The sequence below is a fragment of the Camellia sinensis genome, chromosome 9, assembly GCF_055761805.1.
Source record: "Camellia sinensis isolate YWXY chromosome 9, ASM5576180v1, whole genome shotgun sequence".
NCBI lineage: Eukaryota > Viridiplantae > Streptophyta > Magnoliopsida > Ericales > Theaceae > Camellia > Camellia sinensis.
In genome coordinates, this window is record NC_138969.1 from 128815184 (window position 1) to 128829260 (window position 14077).

Consider the following 14077-nt stretch of genomic DNA (forward strand, 5'->3'; position numbering starts at 1 on the left):
GAGAGCAAAATTCCCCCACAAAATATCCCCCGGATAAAGATCTTTTCTGGGGGATAAAGCTTCACAGCTGTAAAGTCCACAGTGCAAGGGATACGGCCGGCCAGTTACTTTTGCTCCAGGTGGCCGGCCGGCCACACCCCCTAGCCGGCCGGCTAGGGGTCAAAAAGGTCAATCATATTTTTCGGCCGGCCACCAATTCATGGTGCCCTCCTATGTGTGTGCAACACAACCCTGTGGTTAAAAGTCCAAGAAAGTGGGTCCAAGGGGTTCAACATTAGCTTTGAAAGAGGGGGTCAAAAGGGTCAAGTTGAATTACTGGCCGACCACCTTTTTTTAGGGTCCTCTCCTGTGTGTACATCACAAATATGTGGTTGAAAGTTCAAGAAGGTGGCTCTAAGGTGTTCAACATTAGCCCGGAAGTGCGAAAAACGGGCGCCGGAGGGCGTCGGAGGATGTATAACTGGTTGCTGCAACAATTGCTGGCCTCCCACCCTTCAGTGACCTCCCCGGTGATAAAACAGAGGTACCTGCCAAAAATGAACGGAAACCGTTGCACAACGAATGCTCGGGGACCAAAACGCGCAGTTCGAGGTCCCGAAAATAGGCTGTTAAGCACCGAAAGTGGCGTTCGGCCACGAAGTGGGTTTCTCAGACCCTAGTGTCCCTCAAAAGGGAGAAAATAGGAAGTATGCCAAAAAGCAGAGCAAACGGAGATGGTTAAGCGGTCTCGAACCGAGGCACACGGCCTGACGGCTCCGAAAACCGGAAACCGGACTCCAAAATGGGAAAAATGGCCTATGGCCGCCAAATGTAGCCTACGGACATTGAGAGATGGTCTACGGGACCTCTCCCTCCCCTCAGGAAAAGAAACAAAGAAAACCAAGCCTGGTTCGCAAACCGAGGCAAAGTACAAAAGAGGGTTCGGAAGTCCGGAGGCAGGGCTCACGGCCGTAACTCTGAAACTTCTGAACGAGCACACTATGCAATATCACCAAGTGCTCAACTGGTGACGTCTGAGCCTCAAGGTCGGTCAAAAATGGGGTGTCTACACATGCCATGTTGTTTACATGTTAGGTTGTGTTGTATTGCCTTTGGCGAGCTCATGTTACATTGTATCGCATTTCCATGATTGCATTGTATTTGGCATACTTGCAATGCATTATGTTTGGTTTGGGGTGTCAAATCAAACATGAGGACCAAGGGACGTTCGTACTTGAAGTGACGAAATGTGCCTCGATCCTCGGTCGCCGACACTCTTGATCCAACATGATAGAGCTCTTGGCATTCATGTGTTTTTGTGCATTCATTCCATATTGAATCGCACACTTGGCTCCTTTGGCCATCATGCATCGAGATGCGTGATTGATGGCCCGAGGGTCGAGTACTACACTCCCTTGAGCTCATGACATGATAGGGAGGGTGTTTGTGCACACATTGCCTTCAAAATTCATTGACATGCTCTGTTTGTCCTCTGCTGTAGCAAAACAACATTATGCAGGAAGATATGGCCGGCCGACCATCTTCAGTCCCGATCGACTAAAAATTATTGGCCGAGATCCTCACAAATGGTCGGTGACCAATTCCACATGACCGGTGTTCCTATGTTTTGGCCGGTGACATCTCACAGTGCTCAGGGAGTGATTCAGAAGCATCCTTGGGACTTGTGCAGTTTTCAGAGGCGCAAAATAGTGCAAACAGAGGCATCTTGTGGTATGGCAACGGGTTTCCGAGCGAGGCGACTGAGCATGCATTCGTCCCTCTTCCCGAGGCCACTTTCATATTCTTCATAGCCTAATTAATTTGTTTAATTGGTTAAGAGTTATACAATAATTAATTAGCTAGGGTAGTTAATTAATTAGTTGATTTGTATTATTTATTCGGACCTTCCGTCGAGAGGGCAAATTTTGTAATAACTGTGCGTGAGTGTGTGAATGTCTTCCAACCCCACGTCTTTCTCCCTTTTACTTAACCGCTGACGATGGTTAGTTCTAGGTCATGTTTTCATTAGCATACTTATGATAGCATGTTTGCATTCATTCATCTGTATTGCATGCACCGAGCTTGGCACATCATACTAACAGCATTTTATTTCAATACCAACTTGAATACATGATTATTCAGTTGCATTTCATATGCCATTTTAGAATAGTCGAGCCTATTTCTAGTTGTATTTTGCATGTGCTGCATTAGCCATCTTAGCATAGACTAGGATCATGCATTGATTACTAACTAGCTATTATTTTGGCTTGGAGTACTAGGTAAGCTTTATGCTTTAGCATCTTGCATGCGTGTAAGTGTTGCCATGTTTAGCATGTTTGCCATGAGGCTATGTGCTTAACTGATATAACTGCCTAAATGCCTGTGGGTGAAGGCTGGATTACTTGAATTGGAACAATTCATCGAAATACGCTTTTTCAGCCCACCTGAGGGTGGCAAAATCATGTTTTTTTCTAAGCCCACTTGAGGGTGGCAAATTCACGTCTTAACCTACTTGCGAGTAGCACCTTCAAACCATTTTCAAACAAACATGAGATGTTTTGTTCCAACTTAGGTGATTTAGTCTATACTTGTGTGTTGTGCGCATCACATAGTAACTATAGGCTAATGATCGGAATAAGAACACATGTGTTTTCAAAAATGAAATATCATGCTTAGTAAAGGCCGATCTTCGATCGGGCGAGTGGGGGTGCTCATTGCATGACCTTCCCCTCTCGTACCCAAGTTCCCAAGCCGAGGCAACTTTGGTGATGATGGACACGTGGCCTTAGGCGTGAGTCAGGGTTTCCTAAATTTCCCAAAATAAAATATTTAGGTGACGACTCTGTATCTGGCAAAGCAGTCCATGTTTGGCACTTCTTTACAAAAATCAGTTTTCCAAAACGATTTGCCAGATTTGGACTTTTTGGTGATTTATCAATCTCACATTGCACGTTGTGAGATCAGATTAAGAGCCGTGACATTTGAGTCCGAACTGTAGCACAACATAAAGCCCCTCAGGGCGCGTCTACAGTATGAGGCACATCTGGTTTCAAAGAAAAAAACAAAAAGAAAGTGTGGTTTTTTCTAGTGCTCATGAGATTTTTAAGAATCCTAAGGTGGAAATTGATCTATAGTCCGAAATGATGGCTTTGCTTACCAAAATAAATAAACAAATAAATTAAAGAAAAAGAAGCCTAATTTCAAGGACACTCGTTCTAAGGATAAGGGTAATGATAAACTCAAAGTTGGTCCAAAACCCAAAAAAAAGATAATGAGAGGATAGAGAGTCGAGAGCTATGAATGCCAAGATTTGGGTATATTGCTCTTGACTGTCCTTACAAGAAGAACAGAAAGAAAGTCCACATAGTGACTTGGGATAATTAAAGCAGGTTAGAACAAGAAACTGATGAAGCCAAATCTGGTGAAGACGAAGATGGTTCTTTTATGGCATTCTACTCCAGCTTCCCTCAACCAACTCCCAAGCTAGTTGAGTTTGCTAGTATGGTTAATCTGAATCGTGCTCCTACCTTTGATGGGAATAACTATTTGTTTCGGAAGTGCAGAATGAGGGTATATCTTAGAGCTTGGGATCCTGAAGGTTGGTGCACAATTTAGGAGAACATTGAAGCACCGGTTGTGATTGATCCTATTACCAATCAAAAGGCCACAAAGCTGACTGAGGAGTGGAGTGCTAATGAAAGGGCTGACATGGAGAGTAATGAGCGAGTTCTAAATATTATTCGAGAAGTACTTTCTAAAAGAGAGAAACAATGTATCTCTCATTGCGAGAATGCTAAAGATGCAAGGGCTGTTCTTATGCAATTCCATGAAAGAGTGGAGTTATCTTCACAAACATCTAGCACTATTCACTTCAATGCAATAGTTGATTGAACGGATGCTCTTAAGGAGGAGGACAAACAAAATGAAGATGGGCCGTCACTTGGAAATGTCATAGATAATGAAACCTCAGAAGATGATGATGAAATAAATGATGAAGAGCTTCAATAAGCATATGAAAAGTTATACAATGAATCTCTAAACTTATCAATGTTGAATGAAAAACTGACAATCAAAGTCGAAGCATATGAAAGTGAGAATGTCAAACAAGAGGAGATTTTTGTAGCAAAGAATGATGCCAACAAGATCTCAAATGATACACAAGCTCTTTCTACAAAACTCTTGACCTGTGAGACCAAGAAGAATGAGCTACTAAAATTCTATGCTACTTATTGTAACACCGCCAAACCTCGGTTTTCACCGAGGCACCCTTTTCTGACCATTCGACCTAGTGCATATCAGAAAACATAGTGACTATTCCAAGCTAGGACAGGTTGCTTACCTGATTATAGGTTGTTTGAAAACTGTTGTGTGCGTAGTGAAACCCTAGCTCCGGACAATTGGACAGGGAAACCCTACCCCAACATAGGGGTGTTTTGGCTCTCACTTGCTTGTTATGTGCTTTTAGAGTTGGCCTCTACAGGTATGCACGTATCAGTCTGCAAGTTTGGGTATCAGGCCTGCGGACATCAGCATCAGTACTTTGAGAATCAGTTATATCTGCGGGTATCAGATTCAGATTTGGAGACAGTGATTTGGGAACAGTGATCAGTGTTTGAGAACAATCCATTCAGCTTATGTTTGCCAACCGTGTGTTGTCTTTATTTAAGCTGTTATGCTGTCCGTTTTCCTGTTCATTATTTCCTTATTACTGCTTTATTTATCTTTTTGCAAGGTAGTTTAGCGCCATTGATTCCGACAGGCAGATATCCCCCGAGCACTCTAGGTTAGAGGTCGTAGACTTAATCGATCTAGGGATCTGATAGACGGGCAAGCAGTGTTCCTTTCTTTACCCCCAGTTACCAGAAGGAGGTCAAAAGGACACAGTGTATCGGTACAGCGGTCGTCAGATCAGTGGTCTTGTAATGACCCCAAAAGTCATCCTTATTTCATTAGGGGTTAATGTGATTTAATTCAACTATATCTATTGGAATTGAGAATGTTTTTATCTTATTTTGGGGTATTGATTGAGGTGGTGGTATGATGGTAAAGTAAGATTGGACCAAAGAATATAATCCGGAGAGTTATTCTACGATCAGCCGTTACTCATTTGCCCTTTTCTTTTTCTACACTTTGAATTTGAATGTGAGGTTAGAACCATTGGAAAGCTTATTTCCAGGGCTTCAATTTGGACAAAAGAACGACCTAGAACGGAGTCCCGATGAGAGAGTTATACCCGTTTGAAATTTTTACATCTGTGCTGCAAGCAGAGCCGCACGTGCGGGCTGTGCGGGACAGCAGCTCAAAAGCGAGATTGTTGGCCCATTTCTTACATTTTCTTTTCCTCTCTTCTTCTCCCCTCTTCCATGTCCAAAACCCTAGCTCCCAAAACCTTGATTTCCTCCACTTTTATCAACAAATCCACCATGGATCTTACATCAAGGATGGAGAACAAGAAAGGGTCAACATTTCCAACCGATTGAAATTCGAATTTTTGGAGGATTCTTCTCAATCTTTGCTCCTTTGCTTGATTCTTGAGGTAGGGGTCCTTATTCCCTTTCAATATTTGCATTCATGGATGGAATTATGGAATTTTGTGTATATACAAACAAAATCTATAGTTTTGAGCATATTATGTCCAACTTGAGAATTGAGGGTTTAGAGTTGGAGATGTTGGAAGTTAAATTGGTGGGTTAAAATGATGGACTGTGACTCCTAGATGTGTAATCATTGGGAAAATTGGAATAAAAAGTAATGGGTTAATAAGTTTAAATTTTTCTTGAAATTTCAATATTTTCTTGAAACCCTAGGTTGATTAATGATGATAACCAATGAATTGGCCCAAAAAATTGGCCCAAATTGAAAGCAGAGTAATGAAATTGAGGTATGAAATTATATGTGTTCACGTTTAATTGGAATTTGGAAATGTTCGGAAATGTTTGAAAATTATGTTTAAAATTTGTGAATGAGCTATGTTATAAACATTGTAATTCATGCTATAATGTGAAGGGAAAATTGGGGAAATAATCTATTAATGATATGGATGATATGAACTCGGTTTCAGAATGTTGAAATGGAATTCAAGGATTTATTTTGAATTATGTTAAATTACAAATGGTGTTGATGAACTATGTGATATTGACTTTGTTGGATTATGTTGTGTTGACTCATAGTGAATTGATTGGTGTTGTACTATGATGAATTATGTTTGAATTATGTGAATTGTGTAGGGTCAGCTACAGGGGCAAATCAAGCACCTGAACGCTGTGAGTAGTAGTACTTTGATGTACCTTTAACTGTTTATCGTTATTGATGTTAAATCTTCGTTGTAAGAATTATGCTGACATATATGTTATGTATGCTATGTGAGAAACACTGTGACATTATGGAAACTTCAAAAGAGTTTGTGAAGTTATGTGAGAAACATTATGAAATTATGAAGACATCAAAAGAACTTGTGAAATATGAAGTTATGTGACCAAGGGCCATTTGTGAAGATCAAACTTATGTGGCCAAGGGCCGACTTGTGACTTATGAAGCTATGAGGCCAAGGGCCAAATTTGTGAACTTGTGAATCCAAAGGGCCGAAGGCCGATGTGATAAGTTGTGAATCTAAGAAACCCAAAGGCTATTATGAATGTGTGAACCCCTCAGGCCAAGGGCCGAACTGTGAAATTGTGAAACCAATAAAGTCATCTGTAATCTAATGAAAATGTGCTTACTTTTCGTTACTACTTATTAGGATTGTCCTGTTAACTTTACGTTAATTATGTCAACTCATGGGAATGGTGTAACGGTTACCATTAGAACTCTGTTAATTACAAGGCAAGGCAACTATGTTAACATATAAGAATGATTAAACAAAGGTGTATGCTATTGATTAATAGAGCACGTAAAGTAAGTCATTTACCCAAAAGAATTTATGTTCATTCCTGAAGAATGGATTCTGAGTAAATATAAGAGTAGATATGTGTATCCATATGAATTGAAGTTATTTTGCTATGTTACTTACTACTTGGAAGTTATTCAGAATCTACGATATAAGTGCAAAGTTTAGCATCATTGTGTGACCCTTATGAGAATGTGAATTAGTCTCTCGTTGTTAAGCGTACGATAATGACGTGATACAATAAGAAATGCTCTAGTCATGATATGTTCCGTTTGAATTAATGAATGATGTTCAAGTATGTTTCAAGCATGTTTCCAGTATGTTACAAGTTCAAGTATGTTCAGGTATGTTTCAAGTATATGTTACAAGTTTAAATATGCTACAAGGTCAAATATATTTCAACGGCTTTAGGCCAATCTTTCAAGGGCTTTATGCCACATGTTTCAAGGGCCTTAGTGCCATATGTTACAAGTGCTTTATGCCACATGTTTCAAGGGCCTTAGTGCCATATGTTACAAGGGCTTTATGCCACAAGTTTCAAGGGCTTATAGCCACCATGTTTCAAGGGCCTCGTGCCACCTTGTTTCAAGGGCTTATAGCCACCATATTTATGTTGCAAGATTGAACCTAAGGCCGTTATGTACTTTGCACAGAATCAAACTAACTATGTGAATTCTATATCTTTATATGCATTGTTATGTGTTATGTTTCAAGTTAAGCATCGTTTTATTTATGTATTACTATTCACTGAGCCCGACTCACTCTCTGTTATGTCTGTTTCTGTAGGTCTCCAATTAGGTGATCAGTCCGAGCTGTGACGCCACTTTCTTTTGTCAACCTTCGTATGTCCAGGCACTATACACAGCCATTGATTTTGTTAAGCTAATAATATGTTGGCTACCTTTTGAATGTCTATCTAAGAGTGATGTATATAGCTTTCGTGTTTTTGTATATGCCCAAAGATAGGGCTAGGTCTGTATATTTGTATGTATATAACTGATGTTCAGGTGTGTGTTTTAGATTTTATTTATTTGTTAAAAGTTTGTGATCCTGGCATGATAGTAGTAGCTTGATGGAGTTTGTTTCCAGTGTCAAATTTTGATATTTAGTGCTTCTGTTCAGGCCCCATATGTATAGATATAAAACACGTTAAGTGTCCGTTTCTGAAGTGGTCATGCCCAAACTTCTAGGGGCGGGTTTGGGGCGTGACAAGTGGTATCAGAGCACGAGTTGCTATCTCACACACGACTCCATTGAGCTTTAGGATGTCTAGAAGAGACGTAGGCATCATGCATGACATCCTTAATGCACATGAAAGGAATTGATAGCAACGATAATGGTATATGTAATGACGCTAACCGCAATGGTTATTATTCATGTTTGTTATACATTTCTTGTATATGTTGTTGTTGATTGCTATGCAGAACATGGTAAGATCTGCAGATGGGATTTAATCAATAAAGTTGCGCAGCAGAAGCATGGTGAGGGTTCGAACTGGTCGGTAAGACGACTTATATGTAAAGATTAAATAAAATGTATGTTGTTGGTTGTTGGTCATCTGTGAGATTTCTAAGAACAAAGGAAATGCTATGTGTGATACTCTAACTTTAAGCTAGAGTTATGTTTTACTCACCATGATCATGTTTAGATCTGTGATTTTGAGAAAGTACTGCATTTGGGTAGTATGATAAAATGTGTTTGCGTACGAATTGAAATTGTAGTGTTTTGACTTGGCTAATGGGAAGTACAAACATGTTGAGTTCTGGAAACATGAAATGATGAGCGACATTAGAATTATGGTAGCTGACAATTCATGAAATTATTATGATTAAAATATTTAATGATTGATAACGAGCATGGAATTAGTGATCAAGAGTTAGAATGTTGAAATTGCTACATGGAATGTTAATAAATACAGGTATCACGATTTGTGATCACATAATGTTCGGTAGAATTTTATGGAAGTTTAATGATATAGGGAAATTATGTTTCTTTTGTGGACTGCCATTTAACTGAAGGACATAACTTTGCTCTGATGTGTTTTTATTCTGAACCTAACGTATTGTTATCAAAAACCCACCATTATTAATTAAGGATGAAATATTTGTATGAGACTTAATTGGTGTTGATGAACTAAGTGCTATTGACTTTGTTGGATTATGTTGTGTTGACTCATAGTGAATTGATTGGTGTTGTACTATGATGAATTATGTTTGAATTATGTGAATTGTGTAGGGTCAGCTACAGGGGCGGATCAAGCACCTGAACGCTGTGAGTAGTAGTACTTTGATGTACCTTTAACCGTTTATCATTATTGACGTTAAATCTTCGTTGTAAGAATTATGCTGACATATATGTTATGTATGCTATGTGAGAAACACTGTGACATTATGGAAACTTCAAAAGAGTTTGTGAAGTTATGTGAGAAACATTATGAAATTATGAAGACATCAAAAGAACTTGTGAAATATGAAGTTATGTGACCAAGGGCCATTTGTGAAGATCAAACTTATGTGGCCAAGGGCCGACTTGTGACTTATAAAGCTATGAGGCCAAGGGCCAAATTTGTGAACTTGTGAATCCAAAGGGCCGAAGGCCGATGGGATAAGTTGTGAATCTATGAAACCCAAAGGCTATTGTGAATGTGTGAACCCCTTAGGCCAAGGGCCGAACTGTGAAATTGTGAAACCAATAAAGTCATCTGTAATCTAATGAAAATGTGCTTACTTTTCGTTACTACTTATCAGGAATGTCCTGTTAACTTTACGTTAATTATGTCAACTCATGGGAATAGTGTAACGGTTACCATTAGAACTCTGTTAATTACAAGGCAAGGCAACTATGTTAACATATAAGAATGATTAAACAAAGGTGTATGCTATTGATTAATAGAGCACGTAAAGTAAGTCATTTACCCAAAAGAATTTATGTTCATTCCTGAAGAATGGATTCTGAGTAAATATAAGAGTAGCTATGTGTATCCATATGAATTGACGTTATTTTGCTATGTTGCTTATAACTTGGAAGTTATTCAGAATCTACGATATAAGTGCGAAGTTTAGCATCATTGTGTGACCCTCATGAGAATGTGAATTAGTCTCTCATTGTTAAGCGTACGATAATGACGTGATAGAATAAGAAATGCTCTAGTCATGATATGTTCCGTTTAAATTAATGAATGATGTTCAAGTATGTTTCAGGCATGTTTCCAGTATGTTACAAGTTCAAGTATGTTCAGGTATGTTTCAAGTATATGTTACAAGTTTAAATATGCTACAAGGTCAAATATGTTTCAACGGCTTTATGCCAATCTTTCAAGGGCTTTATGCCACATGTTTCAAGGGCCTTAGTGCCATATGTTACAAGGGCTTTATCCCACATGTTTCAAGGGCCATAGTGTCATATGTTACAATGGCTTTATGCCACATGTTTCAAGGGCCTTAGTGCCATATGTTACAAGGGTTTTATGCCACAAGTTTCAAGGACTTATAGCCACCATGTTTCAAGGGCCTTGTGCCACCATGTTTCTAGGGCTTAAAGCCACAATGTTTATGTTGCAAGATTAAACCTAAGGTCGTTATGTACTTAGCACAGAATCAGACTAACTATGTGAACTCTACATCTTTGTATGCATTGCTATGTGTTATGTTTCAAGTTAAGCATCGTTTTATTTATGTATTACTATTCACTAGGCCCGGCTCACTCTCTGTTATGTCTGTTTCTGTAGGTCACCAATTAGGTGATCAGTCCTAGCCGTGACGCCGCTTTCTTTTGTCAACCTTCGTATGTCCAGGCATTATACACAGCCATTGATTTTGTTAAGCTGATAAGATGTTGGCTTGCCTTTTGAATGTCTATCTAAGAGTGATGTATATAGCTTTCGTGTTTTTGTATATTCCCAATGATAGGGCTGGGTCTGTATATATGTATGTATATAACCGATGTTTAGGTGTATGTTTTAGATTTTATTTATTTGTTAAAAGTTTGTGATCCTGGCATGATAGTAGTAGCTCGATGGAGTTTGTTTGCAGTGTCAAATTTTGATATTTAGTGCTTCCGTTCAGACCCCATATATATGGATATAAAGCAGGTTAAGTGTCCGTTTCTGAAGTGGTCATGCCCAAACTTCTAGGGACGGGTTTGTGGCGTGACAGGTCTTCCCCATCAGTGGACGGTCAGGCTGAGGTCTTAGTTTCTACTGTAGGGACAGATATACCGGTTGTGCAGATAGATCAGCGCGATATGGCAGGTATAGTGGAAATGATGCGTCAGCTCCAGGAAAGTATGAGGGCCATGCCACAGGATGCTTCCCGTCAAGCAAAATTTTCCAAACAACAGGCTGAGGTCATGGCCCAACGGGCAGAGTTAATCGCCAGGTTACAGTAGCAAACCGGAGCATCTGCCTCACACCAAGTTCCTCCACCACCAAGAGTTCCAATACCCGGGGAGACACCAAATGCCCAGGAAGATACGGACGTTCCGACAGGGCTGGCTCCGCCCCTAATCCTACCCCAGCAATCCAAAACATCTACCAACCTACCAGATTCCCCTTTTGAGTTTGAGGTGGACCCCACTGCGTTGAAAGTGAGCAAGCTTGAAGAGTTGTTCAAAAAATCTCAGGATGTGAAGTCCATTCCGGATATTGAGGACGGATACACCGACACAACCGTGACGCTACCGAACCAATTTAAAATGCCGCACATAGATTGTTTCGACGGGTCTGGAAATCCTAGGGTGCATTTGTGGCTGTTCTTGGACATCATAAGGCCGATGGGCCGCTCTAGATTGCAGAAACTTTCTCTGTTTGGCCAGACCCTCTCAGGTGTAGCGGCTATGTGGTATGCAAAACTAGAAGACTCTGTTAAGAGGAACTGGGATGAGATGGCTGAGGCCACTGTGACTCAATACTCCTATAATACTCAGATCGTTCTACCCCTCCCCATCTTTGCAGATTTACATGAGATAGGGGTGCAGATCGAGGACGATCTAAAGTAGGGCCTCATTGATAATGAGAGAGAACAGCCCAAGAGGGGATTCAACCGCAGTACGAATGCAGGCACAAGCAGTGCTGCAGTTGCCAGAGCTTCAGATGTGAGTATGGTCACCACCACTACCACCCCAAGAACCCTTTCAGCTACACCATTCACAGGTGCGTCCGGAAGTTGCTCACAAACAACCAAGTTTCCACCCAAAGGCCAAAGAACCTTTACCCCACTATACATGTCTTTGTATAAGGCTTTGGGGGGTTTTGATCAAGAAAGGGCACTTGAAGCACCTAGAGCCGCGGCCATTGCCAGAAAAACTTCCCCCCTTCCACAACCCAACTAAAGACTGTGCATTTCACCAACAGCATGGTCATGACACTAACCAGTACTATAGATTGCGTCACGAGATTCAGGATCTCGTTGACAATAGGGTGATCGTGCCTCTAGAGAAACCGAATGTCACAACCAACCCTCTCCCACCACATAACCAAGCTCCACCTCCCAAACGCATCAATTTGATCCAAACAGGGGTTGTGTCATACGACCCTAGTATATATATCACCCCTTCTCACCTACCCAAGCCGGAGGTGTTCATTCCTGACAGCACTGACCTGTGTGTGTTGGACATCTCCCAAACCCAACCTGAAACGGTGGTGGTAGCTATCGAAGATAAAAGTGGGTCGACTGCGGAGGCAGATGAGATTGCAAATACAGAGCCTGAGAGGTCTGCAAGCTTCATGTACAACCCAAGCGGTTACATTACATCAGCAGGCCAAGCTAGGCCGAATGTGGAATTGCCAATGGAGGCAAAGATTTGGGTAGTGCGGGAGGATGGACTTAATCAGGGGTTGGATGACCAGGCAGACCTAGAAGAGGACATTGCTAACCTTCAGTTTTTCAACGAGCAAGATCCAAGAGACGTGACAGTCAACTGGTTTGATTTGAATGCGGCAGCGGAGTCTACTGGGTGGCTTGACAAGCAGCCAGATGTTGTTGAACAACCTTAGTTAGAACAGGGTCCGTCACGGACGGGGACATCAACTGTGGCCGGAAGGACCGGGAATATGGATGCATTGCTGGAGAGCGCCGGTGTTAAGAATTTCGCTCGGGATCTGGACAATTTGAATATAGGAGATGTTGAACAACAAGCTGAGCTGAAGCAGTCTGAGCGGCAAAGGATCAAGGATTCTAAGAGAGTCAGGAAAACCAAGGCCCCAGCAGGAACAGAACGTGCTGTGTGCATAGGAACAGAGCGTGCTGCGGGCACAGGAATATAAGATGTTGTGGGAACAGAAATGGTTGTAACGGAGCCGGACAGGTGTCAGTCGGCTGCCGATGGCATGTGGTGGAAGATGATGATCTATGTCTTGCCCATACAGATGAGGACTAGGGGAGTAACTAGCCGGATGATACCTGGTACATTGGCGAAGTTGATCACATGACTAGGAGCTGGCTGTATTTCAAGCCCGCGCACTTAAATTAACCAGAAGCGTCCGGAAAGGATAGGGAGGCAGACAAGCAGAAGGATAAATTGCTCGAAGAGGAGGCTGTGCTAAAACAGCTGAAGAAGATACAGGCAGACATCTCCATCTGGGGACTGCTTATGGCTTCACGAGTCCATAGACAAGCTGTCCTTTCTGCTATGGAGAAGGCCAAACTTTAAATAGATACCACGTCTGAGCAGCTGGTAGGATCGGTTTTTCCGAGAGGAGCTTCCCCAACGTTAACCTTTTCTGACAAGGAACTGCTGCCTGAGGGCGCAAACCATAACAAACCGCTCTACATCTCTCTGGAGTGTAGAGACAAGTGGGTACCGGTAGTTCTTGTCGACATGAGATCCACCATTAACGTGTGCCCATCGAGGACAGCATATGCAATCTGGTTGAAGCCCGCGAACTTTGTGCCAACTGCCTAGGTGATAAGGGCTTATGACAATACTAGCAGAGAAGTGATGAGAAATGTGCAGATTTAGATCAAGGTTGGTCGAGGACATCACGAGAATGAATTTCATGTCTTGGACGTTCCCGCGACCTTTAATCTACTCTTAAGGCGGCCGTGGCTGCACCAGGTAAAGGCGGTTTCCTCCACCCTGCATCATCAGATGTTGAAATACCCTCATGGGAAGGGGGTGGCTATAGTTTTTGGGAATTCGTCAATCCATCCGCCGCCAGAGGTGTCTACACCGGTTTTGGAAATCGAGCATGGCACGGAGGATGTGTTCCTATCA